The sequence below is a fragment of the Hyla sarda genome, unplaced genomic scaffold (assembly GCF_029499605.1).
Source record: "Hyla sarda isolate aHylSar1 unplaced genomic scaffold, aHylSar1.hap1 scaffold_3498, whole genome shotgun sequence".
Taxonomy (NCBI): Eukaryota; Metazoa; Chordata; class Amphibia; order Anura; family Hylidae; genus Hyla; species Hyla sarda.
The window spans coordinates 1-15,276 of NW_026610260.1; the positions used below are offsets into that span (position 1 = coordinate 1).

Genomic DNA, 15,276 nt, shown 5'->3' on the forward strand with positions numbered 1-15,276 from the left:
ATGTGACTATGGAGCTGTTTGGTGATGTCGTCTATTATGGCCTTCATAGAAGCAACAGGAGATTGTTGCATCCATCTAGAACCCTCAGAACTACAGTGCTATGATGTCACTCACTTCCACAGGCCTTGCAGAGTGTAAACAACAACAACCCAGCTTTGTTGTGTATGTAACCATAGGGATTTGTGATGTCACCTAGAACCTTCACAGCAGCGACAGCTTTATGAGGAGCATCAGCACTGCTCTGCCTGAGCAGAACCATCACCGCCATAGGTTGTCAAATAACCCGGGTTTAACCCACACAGGTAAGTCCAATGGGGTGCAGGCATGTCCTCTATGCTTACAGCTTCCCGTGGGTGTTGGTTTGATACCGTTTGGGGACAGCCAAGGAGGCATCTGCAGGCAACAAAGGTAGGTGTGTGCTTGTGTGTGTGTTTCCTATGCAGATCCTAAGCCCAGTGTCACATGCAAGTAGGAGGAGTAAGAAGGGTTCCTGGCAAATCCGGGTTATGGATTGCATTTAAAAAGGCCCCGTGGGAGTGCAATGGGCCCCTGTCTTGCTGCTTAGCAATAATGGTATGGGTTTAGGTTCTGCTGTGTGTACTGGTGGTTGACTGCCCCCCAGCCCAGAGTGTGCATGGAAAATTGTCTGGCAGCCTCCCTGACAGCAAGCAGTGATAGTGCCCATGAAGGGCACCTTGTTGGGCCCGCCCCTTTCACGGTTATCGCTTCTCGGCCTTTTGGCTAAGATCAAGTGTAGTATCTGTTCTTATCAGTTTAATATCTGATACGTCCCCTATCTGGGGACCATATATTAAATGGATTTTTGAGAACGGGGGCCGATTTCGAAGCTTGCTTCCGTCGCCCTATGCATTGACCCGATATGGCAGTATCTTCGGGTACAGTGCACCACCCCCTTACAGGGTTAAAAAGAAAGATTCCTACTTTCATTGCTACCTGCTTGCTGGCTAGCCAGCTAGCCAGCCCTGTGGGCCTTGCTGCTGCTGCAGCCAAAAAACAAAAGGTGGTGCTGCTGCTGCTTCTGCTGCTTCTGCTTCTGCTTGTGTCTGGCCGCTGTTGGAGCGTCCAGGCACAGGACTTCTGCTGCTGCTGACTAAATGGCCTCCTTAATTGGATCATTTGAGTAGCCAGCACACCTGTGCAGGTAGGGCATGACATGATAGGCAGCTGCCTTGATAGCGGGTGGGTGCTGAATGTTCCTAATTGACAAAATAAGATTAATGCTTATGAAGAAATATAAAATCTCATCCCTTCCCCAATATCGCGCCACACCCCTACCCCTTAATTCCCTGGTTGAACTTGATGGACATATGTCTTTTTTCGACCGTACTAACTATGTAACTATGTAACATAACATGGGGGGGGGGGGGGTCTCCTGGCTGTTCACACAGGTGTGTCATTGCTGTACATTGACCATGCATTGCTTCTGTGGTATTGCAAAGGCAAAGACAAATGCTTCCAGCCATCCATTGCACTAATGGATTGGTCATCAGCTGGCTGTCTATGTCCCGCATCAATATAGACCAAAGTACAGAGGGTTAGGCTATGCTATTGTGCACCTACCTGATGCATCAGAAGGTGCGAGGCCCTTGCTAAATTCTGTGCACAGACTTTGAGATCTATACTTTAGACTGTATCTAAACCTGCTCCAACATGGACTGACATTCTGGCCTACTTTCAGCCGATGCGACTTGTCTGTCGCTGAACAGTCGCTTTTTATGTATTCAGCACCTATGTATAATGTTGTAAAAATGCTCTAGAAGCTAAAGTCGCAGAAATGTCACACATATTTGGCCTGCAACTTTCTGTGCGACAAATTCAGACAGGAAAAATCAGTATAAATCCTTAGAAAATTATCCCCCAGTGTCTCCATCTGCTGGCGGTATTGAATAAGCATTGCTGCACTGATGGGGTATGCATTAGACGAAAAAAAAGAAGAAAAAGAAGAATAATACGCCCAGAAAAGAGGCGAAAAGGAGAAAAACGTAAAAAAACGTGAAAAAAAAGTAAGAGGAAGAGAAGGGAAAAAAAGGTGGAAATGGGTTTAAAAGTGATTTCGGCGGAGAAATATATATATATATATATATATATATATATATATATATATATATACGCGCACACACACACATATATATAAACGTATTCTCCGTTGAGATATTGCAGCCGCTGCTGTGTCCAGGCCCAGGAGCCTTAGCACTGTGCTGTGATGTCACTCAATACCACTGACATCACTAGGTGTAAACAACATCTCTCCTTTGCTGTGTATGTGACTATGGAGCTGTTTGGTGATGTCGTCTATTATGGCCTTCATAGAAGCAACAGGAGATTGTTGCATCCATCTAGAACCCTCAGAACTACAGTGCTATGATGTCACTCACTTCCACAGGCCTTGCAGAGTGTAAACAACAACAACCCAGCTTTGTTGTGTATGTAACCATAGGGATTTGTGATGTCACCTAGAACCTTCACAGCAGCGACAGCTTTATGAGGAGCATCAGCACTGCTCTGCCTGAGCAGAACCATCACCGCCATAGGTTGTCAAATAACCCGGGTTTAACCCACACAGGTAAGTCCAATGGGGTGCAGGCATGTCCTCTATGCTTACAGCTTCCCGTGGGTGTTGGTTTGATACCGTTTGGGGACAGCCAAGGAGGCATCTGCAGGCAACAAAGGTAGGTGTGTGCTTGTGTGTGTGTTTCCTATGCAGATCCTAAGCCCAGTGTCACATGCAAGTAGGAGGAGTAAGAAGGGTTCCTGGCAAATCCGGGTTATGGATTGCATTTAAAAAGGCCCCGTGGGAGTGCAATGGGCCCCTGTCTTGCTGCTTAGCAATAATGGTATGGGTTTAGGTTCTGCTGTGTGTACTGGTGGTTGACTGCCCCCCAGCCCAGAGTGTGCATGGAAAATTGTCTGGCAGCCTCCCTGACAGCAAGCAGTGATAGTGCCCATGAAGGGCACCTTGTTGGGCCCGCCCCTTTCACGGTTATCGCTTCTCGGCCTTTTGGCTAAGATCAAGTGTAGTATCTGTTCTTATCAGTTTAATATCTGATACGTCCCCTATCTGGGGACCATATATTAAATGGATTTTTGAGAACGGGGGCCGATTTCGAAGCTTGCTTCCGTCGCCCTATGCATTGACCCGATATGGCAGTATCTTCGGGTACAGTGCACCACCCCCTTACAGGGTTAAAAAGAAAGATTCCTACTTTCATTGCTACCTGCTTGCTGGCTAGCCCTGTGGGCCTTGCTGCTGCTGCAGCCAAAAAACAAAAGGTGGTGCTGCTGCTGCTTCTGCTGCTTCTGCTTCTGCTTGTGTCTGGCCGCTGTTGGAGCGTCCAGGCACAGGACTTCTGCTGCTGCTGACTAAATGGCCTCCTTAATTGGATCATTTGAGTAGCCAGCACACCTGTGCAGGTAGGGCATGACATGATAGGCAGCTGCCTTGATAGCGGGTGGGTGCTGAATGTTCCTAATTGACAAAATAAGATTAATGCTTATGAAGAAATATAAAATCTCATCCCTTCCCCAATATCGCGCCACACCCCTACCCCTTAATTCCCTGGTTGAACTTGATGGACATATGTCTTTTTTCGACCGTACTAACTATGTAACTATGTAACATAACATGGGGGGGGGGGGGGGTCTCCTGGCTGTTCACACAGGTGTGTCATTGCTGTACATTGACCATGCATTGCTTCTGTGGTATTGCAAAGGCAAAGACAAATGCTTCCAGCCATCCATTGCACTAATGGATTGGTCATCAGCTGGCTGTCTATGTCCCGCATCAATATAGACCAAAGTACAGAGGGTTAGGCTATGCTATTGTGCACCTACCTGATGCATCAGAAGGTGCGAGGCCCTTGCTAAATTCTGTGCACAGACTTTGAGATCTATACTTTAGACTGTATCTAAACCTGCTCCAACATGGACTGACATTCTGGCCTACTTTCAGCCGATGCGACTTGTCTGTCGCTGAACAGTCGCTTTTTATGTATTCAGCACCTATGTATAATGTTGTAAAAATGCTCTAGAAGCTAAAGTCGCAGAAATGTCACACATATTTGGCCTGCAACTTTCTGTGCGACAAATTCAGACAGGAAAAATCAGTATAAATCCTTAGAAAATTATCCCCCAGTGTCTCCATCTGCTGGCGGTATTGAATAAGCATTGCTGCACTGATGGGGTATGCATTAGACGAAAAAAAAGAAGAAAAAGAAGAATAATACGCCCAGAAAAGAGGCGAAAAGGAGAAAAACGTAAAAAAACGTGAAAAAAAAGTAAGAGGAAGAGAAGGGAAAAAAAGGTGGAAATGGGTTTAAAAGTGATTTCGGCGGAGAAATATATATATATATATATATATATATATATATATATATATATATACGCGCACACACACACATATATATAAACGTATTCTCCGTTGAGATATTGCAGCCGCTGCTGTGTCCAGGCCCAGGAGCCTTAGCACTGTGCTGTGATGTCACTCAATACCACTGACATCACTAGGTGTAAACAACATCTCTCCTTTGCTGTGTATGTGACTATGGAGCTGTTTGGTGATGTCGTCTATTATGGCCTTCATAGAAGCAACAGGAGATTGTTGCATCCATCTAGAACCCTCAGAACTACAGTGCTATGATGTCACTCACTTCCACAGGCCTTGCAGAGTGTAAACAACAACAACCCAGCTTTGTTGTGTATGTAACCATAGGGATTTGTGATGTCACCTAGAACCTTCACAGCAGCGACAGCTTTATGAGGAGCATCAGCACTGCTCTGCCTGAGCAGAACCATCACCGCCATAGGTTGTCAAATAACCCGGGTTTAACCCACACAGGTAAGTCCAATGGGGTGCAGGCATGTCCTCTATGCTTACAGCTTCCCGTGGGTGTTGGTTTGATACCGTTTGGGGACAGCCAAGGAGGCATCTGCAGGCAACAAAGGTAGGTGTGTGCTTGTGTGTGTGTTTCCTATGCAGATCCTAAGCCCAGTGTCACATGCAAGTAGGAGGAGTAAGAAGGGTTCCTGGCAAATCCGGGTTATGGATTGCATTTAAAAAGGCCCCGTGGGAGTGCAATGGGCCCCTGTCTTGCTGCTTAGCAATAATGGTATGGGTTTAGGTTCTGCTGTGTGTACTGGTGGTTGACTGCCCCCCAGCCCAGAGTGTGCATGGAAAATTGTCTGGCAGCCTCCCTGACAGCAAGCAGTGATAGTGCCCATGAAGGGCACCTTGTTGGGCCCGCCCCTTTCACGGTTATCGCTTCTCGGCCTTTTGGCTAAGATCAAGTGTAGTATCTGTTCTTATCAGTTTAATATCTGATACGTCCCCTATCTGGGGACCATATATTAAATGGATTTTTGAGAACGGGGGCCGATTTCGAAGCTTGCTTCCGTCGCCCTATGCATTGACCCGATATGGCAGTATCTTCGGGTACAGTGCACCACCCCCTTACAGGGTTAAAAAGAAAGATTCCTACTTTCATTGCTACCTGCTTGCTGGCTAGCCAGCTAGCCAGCCCTGTGGGCCTTGCTGCTGCTGCAGCCAAAAAACAAAAGGTGGTGCTGCTGCTGCTTCTGCTGCTTCTGCTTCTGCTTGTGTCTGGCCGCTGTTGGAGCGTCCAGGCACAGGACTTCTGCTGCTGCTGACTAAATGGCCTCCTTAATTGGATCATTTGAGTAGCCAGCACACCTGTGCAGGTAGGGCATGACATGATAGGCAGCTGCCTTGATAGCGGGTGGGTGCTGAATGTTCCTAATTGACAAAATAAGATTAATGCTTATGAAGAAATATAAAATCTCATCCCTTCCCCAATATCGCGCCACACCCCTACCCCTTAATTCCCTGGTTGAACTTGATGGACATATGTCTTTTTTCGACCGTACTAACTATGTAACTATGTAACATAACATGGGGGGGGGGGGGGTCTCCTGGCTGTTCACACAGGTGTGTCATTGCTGTACATTGACCATGCATTGCTTCTGTGGTATTGCAAAGGCAAAGACAAATGCTTCCAGCCATCCATTGCACTAATGGATTGGTCATCAGCTGGCTGTCTATGTCCCGCATCAATATAGACCAAAGTACAGAGGGTTAGGCTATGCTATTGTGCACCTACCTGATGCATCAGAAGGTGCGAGGCCCTTGCTAAATTCTGTGCACAGACTTTGAGATCTATACTTTAGACTGTATCTAAACCTGCTCCAACATGGACTGACATTCTGGCCTACTTTCAGCCGATGCGACTTGTCTGTCGCTGAACAGTCGCTTTTTATGTATTCAGCACCTATGTATAATGTTGTAAAAATGCTCTAGAAGCTAAAGTCGCAGAAATGTCACACATATTTGGCCTGCAACTTTCTGTGCGACAAATTCAGACAGGAAAAATCAGTATAAATCCTTAGAAAATTATCCCCCAGTGTCTCCATCTGCTGGCGGTATTGAATAAGCATTGCTGCACTGATGGGGTATGCATTAGACGAAAAAAAAGAAGAAAAAGAAGAATAATACGCCCAGAAAAGAGGCGAAAAGGAGAAAAACGTAAAAAAACGTGAAAAAAAAGTAAGAGGAAGAGAAGGGAAAAAAAGGTGGAAATGGGTTTAAAAGTGATTTCGGCGGAGAAATATATATATATATATATATATATATATATATATATATACGCGCACACACACACATATATATAAACGTATTCTCCGTTGAGATATTGCAGCCGCTGCTGTGTCCAGGCCCAGGAGCCTTAGCACTGTGCTGTGATGTCACTCAATACCACTGACATCACTAGGTGTAAACAACATCTCTCCTTTGCTGTGTATGTGACTATGGAGCTGTTTGGTGATGTCGTCTATTATGGCCTTCATAGAAGCAACAGAAGATTGTTGCATCCATCTAGAACCCTCAGAACTACAGTGCTATGATGTCACTCACTTCCACAGGCCTTGCAGAGTGTAAACAACAACAACCCAGCTTTGTTGTGTATGTAACCATAGGGATTTGTGATGTCACCTAGAACCTTCACAGCAGCGACAGCTTTATGAGGAGCATCAGCACTGCTCTGCCTGAGCAGAACCATCACCGCCATAGGTTGTCAAATAACCCGGGTTTAACCCACACAGGTAAGTCCAATGGGGTGCAGGCATGTCCTCTATGCTTACAGCTTCCCGTGGGTGTTGGTTTGATACCGTTTGGGGACAGCCAAGGAGGCATCTGCAGGCAACAAAGGTAGGTGTGTGCTTGTGTGTGTGTTTCCTATGCAGATCCTAAGCCCAGTGTCACATGCAAGTAGGAGGAGTAAGAAGGGTTCCTGGCAAATCCGGGTTATGGATTGCATTTAAAAAGGCCCAGTGGGAGTGCAATGGGCCCCTGTCTTGCTGCTTAGCAATAATGGTATGGGTTTAGGTTCTGCTGTGTGTACTGGTGGTTGACTGCCCCCCAGCCCAGAGTGTGCATGGAAAATTGTCTGGCAGCCTCCCTGACAGCAAGCAGTGATAGTGCCCATGAAGGGCACCTTGTTGGGCCCGCCCCTTTCACGGTTATCGCTTCTCGGCCTTTTGGCTAAGATCAAGTGTAGTATCTGTTCTTATCAGTTTAATATCTGATACGTCCCCTATCTGGGGACCATATATTAAATGGATTTTTGAGAACGGGGGCCGATTTCGAAGCTTGCTTCCGTCGCCCTATGCATTGACCCGATATGGCAGTATCTTCGGGTACAGTGCACCACCCCCTTACAGGGTTAAAAAGAAAGATTCCTACTTTCATTGCTACCTGCTTGCTGGCTAGCCAGCTAGCCAGCCCTGTGGGCCTTGCTGCTGCTGCAGCCAAAAAACAAAAGGTGGTGCTGCTGCTGCTTCTGCTGCTTCTGCTTCTGCTTGTGTCTGGCCGCTGTTGGAGCGTCCAGGCACAGGACTTCTGCTGCTGCTGACTAAATGGCCTCCTTAATTGGATCATTTGAGTAGCCAGCACACCTGTGCAGGTAGGGCATGACATGATAGGCAGCTGCCTTGATAGCGGGTGGGTGCTGAATGTTCCTAATTGACAAAATAAGATTAATGCTTATGAAGAAATATAAAATCTCATCCCTTCCCCAATATCGCGCCACACCCCTACCCCTTAATTCCCTGGTTGAACTTGATGGACATATGTCTTTTTTCGACCGTACTATGTAACTATGTAACATAACATGGGGGGGGGGGGTCTCCTGGCTGTTCACACAGGTGTGTCATTGCTGTACATTGACCATGCATTGCTTCTGTGGTATTGCAAAGGCAAAGACAAATGCTTCCAGCCATCCATTGCACTAATGGATTGGTCATCAGCTGGCTGTCTATGTCCCGCATCAATATAGACCAAAGTACAGAGGGTTAGGCTATGCTATTGTGCACCTACCTGATGCATCAGAAGGTGCGAGGCCCTTGCTAAATTCTGTGCACAGACTTTGAGATCTATACTTTAGACTGTATCTAAACCTGCTCCAACATGGACTGACATTCTGGCCTACTTTCAGCCGATGCGACTTGTCTGTCGCTGAACAGTCGCTTTTTATGTATTCAGCACCTATGTATAATGTTGTAAAAATGCTCTAGAAGCTAAAGTCGCAGAAATGTCACACATATTTGGCCTGCAACTTTCTGTGCGACAAATTCAGACAGGAAAAATCAGTATAAATCCTTAGAAAATTATCCCCCAGTGTCTCCATCTGCTGGCGGTATTGAATAAGCATTGCTGCACTGATGGGGTATGCATTAGACGAAAAAAAAGAAGAAAAAGAAGAATAATACGCCCAGAAAAGAGGCGAAAAGGAGAAAAACGTAAAAAAACTTGAAAAAAAAGTAAGAGGAAGAGAAGGGAAAAAAAGGTGGAAATGGGTTTAAAAGTGATTTCGGCGGAGAAATATATATATATATATATATATATATATATATATATATATATACGCGCACACACACACATATATATAAACGTATTCTCCGTTGAGATATTGCAGCCGCTGCTGTGTCCAGGCCCAGGAGCCTTAGCACTGTGCTGTGATGTCACTCAATACCACTGACATCACTAGGTGTAAACAACATCTCTCCTTTGCTGTGTATGTGACTATGGAGCTGTTTGGTGATGTCGTCTATTATGGCCTTCATAGAAGCAACAGGAGATTGTTGCATCCATCTAGAACCCTCAGAACTACAGTGCTATGATGTCACTCACTTCCACAGGCCTTGCAGAGTGTAAACAACAACAACCCAGCTTTGTTGTGTATGTAACCATAGGGATTTGTGATGTCACCTAGAACCTTCACAGCAGCGACAGCTTTATGAGGAGCATCAGCACTGCTCTGCCTGAGCAGAACCATCACCGCCATAGGTTGTCAAATAACCCGGGTTTAACCCACACAGGTAAGTCCAATGGGGTGCAGGCATGTCCTCTATGCTTACAGCTTCCCGTGGGTGTTGGTTTGATACCGTTTGGGGACAGCCAAGGAGGCATCTGCAGGCAACAAAGGTAGGTGTGTGCTTGTGTGTGTGTTTCCTATGCAGATCCTAAGCCCAGTGTCACATGCAAGTAGGAGGAGTAAGAAGGGTTCCTGGCAAATCCGGGTTATGGATTGCATTTAAAAAGGCCCCGTGGGAGTGCAATGGGCCCCTGTCTTGCTGCTTAGCAATAATGGTATGGGTTTAGGTTCTGCTGTGTGTACTGGTGGTTGACTGCCCCCCAGCCCAGAGTGTGCATGGAAAATTGTCTGGCAGCCTCCCTGACAGCAAGCAGTGATAGTGCCCATGAAGGGCACCTTGTTGGGCCCGCCCCTTTCACGGTTATCGCTTCTCGGCCTTTTGGCTAAGATCAAGTGTAGTATCTGTTCTTATCAGTTTAATATCTGATACGTCCCCTATCTGGGGACCATATATTAAATGGATTTTTGAGAACGGGGGCCGATTTCGAAGCTTGCTTCCGTCGCCCTATGCATTGACCCGATATGGCAGTATCTTCGGGTACAGTGCACCACCCCCTTACAGGGTTAAAAAGAAAGATTCCTACTTTCATTGCTACCTGCTTGCTGGCTAGCCAGCTAGCCAGCCCTGTGGGCCTTGCTGCTGCTGCAGCCAAAAAACAAAAGGTGGTGCTGCTGCTGCTTCTGCTGCTGCTGCTTCTGCTTGTGTCTGGCCGCTGTTGGAGCGTCCAGGCACAGGACTTCTGCTGCTGCTGACTAAATGGCCTCCTTAATTGGATCATTTGAGTAGCCAGCACACCTGTGCAGGTAGGGCATGACATGATAGGCAGCTGCCTTGATAGCGGGTGGGTGCTGAATGTTCCTAATTGACAAAATAAGATTAATGCTTATGAAGAAATATAAAATCTCATCCCTTCCCCAATATCGCGCCACACCCCTACCCCTTAATTCCCTGGTTGAACTTGATGGACATATGTCTTTTTTCGACCGTACTAACTATGTAACTATGTAACATAACATGGGGGGGGGGTCTCCTGGCTGTTCACACAGGTGTGTCATTGCTGTACATTGACCATGCATTGCTTCTGTGGTATTGCAAAGGCAAAGACAAATGCTTCCAGCCATCCATTGCACTAATGGATTGGTCATCAGCTGGCTGTCTATGTCCCGCATCAATATAGACCAAAGTACAGAGGGTTAGGCTATGCTATTGTGCACCTACCTGATGCATCAGAAGGTGCGAGGCCCTTGCTAAATTCTGTGCACAGACTTTGAGATCTATACTTTAGACTGTATCTAAACCTGCTCCAACATGGACTGACATTCTGGCCTACTTTCAGCCGATGCGACTTGTCTGTCGCTGAACAGTCGCTTTTTATGTATTCAGCACCTATGTATAATGTTGTAAAAATGCTCTAGAAGCTAAAGTCGCAGAAATGTCACACATATTTGGCCTGCAACTTTCTGTGCGACAAATTCAGACAGGAAAAATCAGTATAAATCCTTAGAAAATTATCCCCCAGTGTCTCCATCTGCTGGCGGTATTGAATAAGCATTGCTGCACTGATGGGGTATGCATTAGACGAAAAAAAAGAAGAAAAAGAAGAATAATACGCCCAGAAAAGAGGCGAAAAGGAGAAAAACGTAAAAAAACGTGAAAAAAAAGTAAGAGGAAGAGAAGGGAAAAAAAGGTGGAAATGGGTTTAAAAGTGATTTCGGCGGAGAAATATATATATATATATATATATATATATATATATATATATATATATATACGCGCACACACACACATATATATATAAACGTATTCTCCGTTGAGATATTGCAGCCGCTGCTGTGTCCAGGCCCAGGAGCCTTAGCACTGTGCTGTGATGTCACTCAATACCACTGACATCACTAGGTGTAAACAACATCTCTCCTTTGCTGTGTATGTGACTATGGAGCTGTTTGGTGATGTCGTCTATTATGGCCTTCATAGAAGCAACAGGAGATTGTTGCATCCATCTAGAACCCTCAGAACTACAGTGCTATGATGTCACTCACTTCCACAGGCCTTGCAGAGTGTAAACAACAACAACCCAGCTTTGTTGTGTATGTAACCATAGGGATTTGTGATGTCACCTAGAACCTTCACAGCAGCGACAGCTTTATGAGGAGCATCAGCACTGCTCTGCCTGAGCAGAACCATCACCGCCATAGGTTGTCAAATAACCCGGGTTTAACCCACACAGGTAAGTCCAATGGGGTGCAGGCATGTCCTCTATGCTTACAGCTTCCCGTGGGTGTTGGTTTGATACCGTTTGGGGACAGCCAAGGAGGCATCTGCAGGCAACAAAGGTAGGTGTGTGCTTGTGTATGTGTTTCCTATGCAGATCCTAAGCCCAGTGTCACATGCAAGTAGGAGGAGTAAGAAGGGTTCCTGGCAAATCCGGGTTATGGATTGCATTTAAAAAGGCCCCGTGGGAGTGCAATGGGCCCCTGTCTTGCTGCTTAGCAATAATGGTATGGGTTTAGGTTCTGCTGTGTGTACTGGTGGTTGACTGCCCCCCAGCCCAGAGTGTGCATGGAAAATTGTCTGGCAGCCTCCCTGACAGCAAGCAGTGATAGTGCCCATGAAGGGCACCTTGTTGGGCCCGCCCCTTTCACGGTTATCGCTTCTCGGCCTTTTGGCTAAGATCAAGTGTAGTATCTGTTCTTATCAGTTTAATATCTGATACGTCCCCTATCTGGGGACCATATATTAAATGGATTTTTGAGAACGGGGGCCGATTTCGAAGCTTGCTTCCGTCGCCCTATGCATTGACCCGATATGGCAGTATCTTCGGGTACAGTGCACCACCCCCTTACAGGGTTAAAAAGAAAGATTCCTACTTTCATTGCTACCTGCTTGCTGGCTAGCCAGCTAGCCAGCCCTGTGGGCCTTGCTGCTGCTGCAGCCAAAAAACAAAAGGTGGTGCTGCTGCTGCTTCTGCTGCTTCTGCTTCTGCTTGTGTCTGGCCGCTGTTGGAGCGTCCAGGCACAGGACTTCTGCTGCTGCTGACTAAATGGCCTCCTTAATTGGATCATTTGAGTAGCCAGCACACCTGTGCAGGTAGGGCATGACATGATAGGCAGCTGCCTTGATAGCGGGTGGGTGCTGAATGTTCCTAATTGACAAAATAAGATTAATGCTTATGAAGAAATATAAAATCTCATCCCTTCCCCAATATCGCGCCACACCCCTACCCCTTAATTCCCTGGTTGAACTTGATGGACATATGTCTTTTTTCGACCGTACTAACTATGTAACTATGTAACATAACATGGGGGGGGGGGGGGGTCTCCTGGCTGTTCACACAGGTGTGTCATTGCTGTACATTGACCATGCATTGCTTCTGTGGTATTGCAAAGGCAAAGACAAATGCTTCCAGTCATCCATTGCACTAATGGATTGGTCATCAGCTGGCTGTCTATGTCCCGCATCAATATAGACCAAAGTACAGAGGGTTAGGCTATGCTATTGTGCACCTACCTGATGCATCAGAAGGTGCGAGGCCCTTGCTAAATTCTGTGCACAGACTTTGAGATCTATACTTTAGACTGTATCTAAACCTGCTCCAACATGGACTGACATTCTGGCCTACTTTCAGCCGATGCGACTTGTCTGTCGCTGAACAGTCGCTTTTTATGTATTCAGCACCTATGTATAATGTTGTAAAAATGCTCTAGAAGCTAAAGTCGCAGAAATGTCACACATATTTGGCCTGCAACTTTCTGTGCGACAAATTCAGACAGGAAAAATCAGTATAAATCCTTAGAAAATTATCCCCCAGTGTCTCCATCTGCTGGCGGTATTGAATAAGCATTGCTGCACTGATGGGGTATGCATTAGACGAAAAAAAAGAAGAAAAAGAAGAATAATGCGCCCAGAAAAGAGGCGAAAAGGAGAAAAACGTAAAAAAACGTGAAAAAAAAGTAAGAGGAAGAGAAGGGAAAAAAAGGTGGAAATGGGTTTAAAAGTGATTTCGGCGGAGAAATATATATATATATATATATATATATATATATATATATATATATATATACGCGCACACACACACATATATATAAACGTATTCTCCGTTGAGATATTGCAGCCGCTGCTGTGTCCAGGCCCAGGAGCCTTAGCACTGTGCTGTGATGTCACTCAATACCACTGACATCACTAGGTGTAAACAACATCTCTCCTTTGCTGTGTATGTGACTATGGAGCTGTTTGGTGATGTCGTCTATTATGGCCTTCATAGAAGCAACAGGAGATTGTTGCATCCATCTAGAACCCTCAGAACTACAGTGCTATGATGTCACTCACTTCCACAGGCCTTGCAGAGTGTAAACAACAACAACCCAGCTTTGTTGTGTATGTAACCATAGGGATTTGTGATGTCACCTAGAACCTTCACAGCAGCGACAGCTTTATGAGGAGCATCAGCACTGCTCTGCCTGAGCAGAACCATCACCGCCATAGGTTGTCAAATAACCCGGGTTTAACCCACACAGGTAAGTCCAATGGGGTGCAGGCATGTCCTCTATGCTTACAGCTTCCCGTGGGTGTTGGTTTGATACCGTTTGGGGACAGCCAAGGAGGCATCTGCAGGCAACAAAGGTAGGTGTGTGCTTGTGTGTGTGTTTCCTATGCAGATCCTAAGCCCAGTGTCACATGCAAGTAGGAGGAGTAAGAAGGGTTCCTGGCAAATCCGGGTTATGGATTGCATTTAAAAAGGCCCCGTGGGAGTGCAATGGGCCCCTGTCTTGCTGCTTAGCAATAATGGTATGGGTTTAGGTTCTGCTGTGTGTACTGGTGGTTGACTGCCCCCCAGCCCAGAGTGTGCATGGAAAATTGTCTGGCAGCCTCCCTGACAGCAAGCAGTGATAGTGCCCATGAAGGGCACCTTGTTGGGCCCGCCCCTTTCACGGTTATCGCTTCTCGGCCTTTTGGCTAAGATCAAGTGTAGTATCTGTTCTTATCAGTTTAATATCTGATACGTCCCCTATCTGGGGACCATATATTAAATGGATTTTTGAGAACGGGGGCCGATTTCGAAGCTTGCTTCCGTCGCCCTATGCATTGACCCGATATGGCAGTATCTTCGGGTACAGTGCACCACCCCCTTACAAGGTTAAAAAGAAAGATTCCTACTTTCATTGCTACCTGCTTGCTGGCTAGCCAGCTAGCCAGCCCTGTGGGCCTTGCTGCTGCTGCAGCCAAAAAACAAAAGGTGGTGCTGCTGCTGCTTCTGCTGCTTCTGCTTCTGCTTGTGTCTGGCCGCTGTTGGAGCGTCCAGGCACAGGACTTCTGCTGCTGCTGACTAAATGGCCTCCTTAATTGGATCATTTGAGTAGCCAGCACACCTGTGCAGGTAGGGCATTACATGATAGGCAGCTGCCTTGATAGCGGGTGGGTGCTGAATGTTCCTAATTGACAAAATAAGATTAATGCTTATGAAGAAATATAAAATCTCATCCCTTCCCCAATATCGCGCCACACCCCTACCCCTTAATTCCCTGGTTGAACTTGATGGACATATGTCTTTTTTCGACCGTACTAACTATGTAACTATGTAACATAACATGGGGGGGGGGGGGGGGTCTCCTGGCTGTTCACACAGGTGTGTCATTGCTGTACATTGACCATGCATTGCTTCTGTGGTATTGCAAAGGCAAAGACAAATGCTTCCAGCCATCCATTGCACTAATGGATTGGTCATCAGCTGGCTGTCTATGTCCCGCATCAATATAGACCAAAGTACAGAGGGTTAGGCTATGCTATTGTGCACCTACCTGATGCATCAGAAGGTGC

General features: G+C 46.3%; 7 non-coding genes across 7 annotated transcripts; all 7 read left to right on the top strand.

The window, feature by feature from the left end:
* The first annotated feature begins 721 nt into the window (after positions 1 to 721).
* On the top strand, positions 722 to 912 carry LOC130331376 (U2 spliceosomal RNA). The gene has a single exon (XR_008874288.1). It is a non-coding gene; the product is annotated as a U2 spliceosomal RNA (small nuclear RNA).
* Positions 913 to 3,003: 2,091 nt separating this feature from the next.
* LOC130331379 (U2 spliceosomal RNA) lies at positions 3,004 to 3,194 on the top strand. The gene has a single exon (XR_008874291.1). It is a non-coding gene; the product is annotated as a U2 spliceosomal RNA (small nuclear RNA).
* A 2,080-nt stretch (positions 3,195 to 5,274) lies between these two features.
* Positions 5,275 to 5,465, top strand: LOC130331380 (U2 spliceosomal RNA). Its single transcript, XR_008874292.1, has one exon. It is a non-coding gene; the product is annotated as a U2 spliceosomal RNA (small nuclear RNA).
* A 2,085-nt stretch (positions 5,466 to 7,550) lies between these two features.
* Positions 7,551 to 7,741, top strand: LOC130331382 (U2 spliceosomal RNA). The gene has a single exon (XR_008874293.1). It is a non-coding gene; the product is annotated as a U2 spliceosomal RNA (small nuclear RNA).
* Positions 7,742 to 9,824: 2,083 nt separating this feature from the next.
* On the top strand, positions 9,825 to 10,015 carry LOC130331383 (U2 spliceosomal RNA). The gene has a single exon (XR_008874294.1). It is a non-coding gene; the product is annotated as a U2 spliceosomal RNA (small nuclear RNA).
* Positions 10,016 to 12,108: 2,093 nt separating this feature from the next.
* On the top strand, positions 12,109 to 12,299 carry LOC130331377 (U2 spliceosomal RNA). The gene has a single exon (XR_008874289.1). It is a non-coding gene; the product is annotated as a U2 spliceosomal RNA (small nuclear RNA).
* A 2,096-nt stretch (positions 12,300 to 14,395) lies between these two features.
* Positions 14,396 to 14,586, top strand: LOC130331378 (U2 spliceosomal RNA). Its single transcript, XR_008874290.1, has one exon. It is a non-coding gene; the product is annotated as a U2 spliceosomal RNA (small nuclear RNA).
* Positions 14,587 to 15,276: the final 690 nt, after the last annotated feature.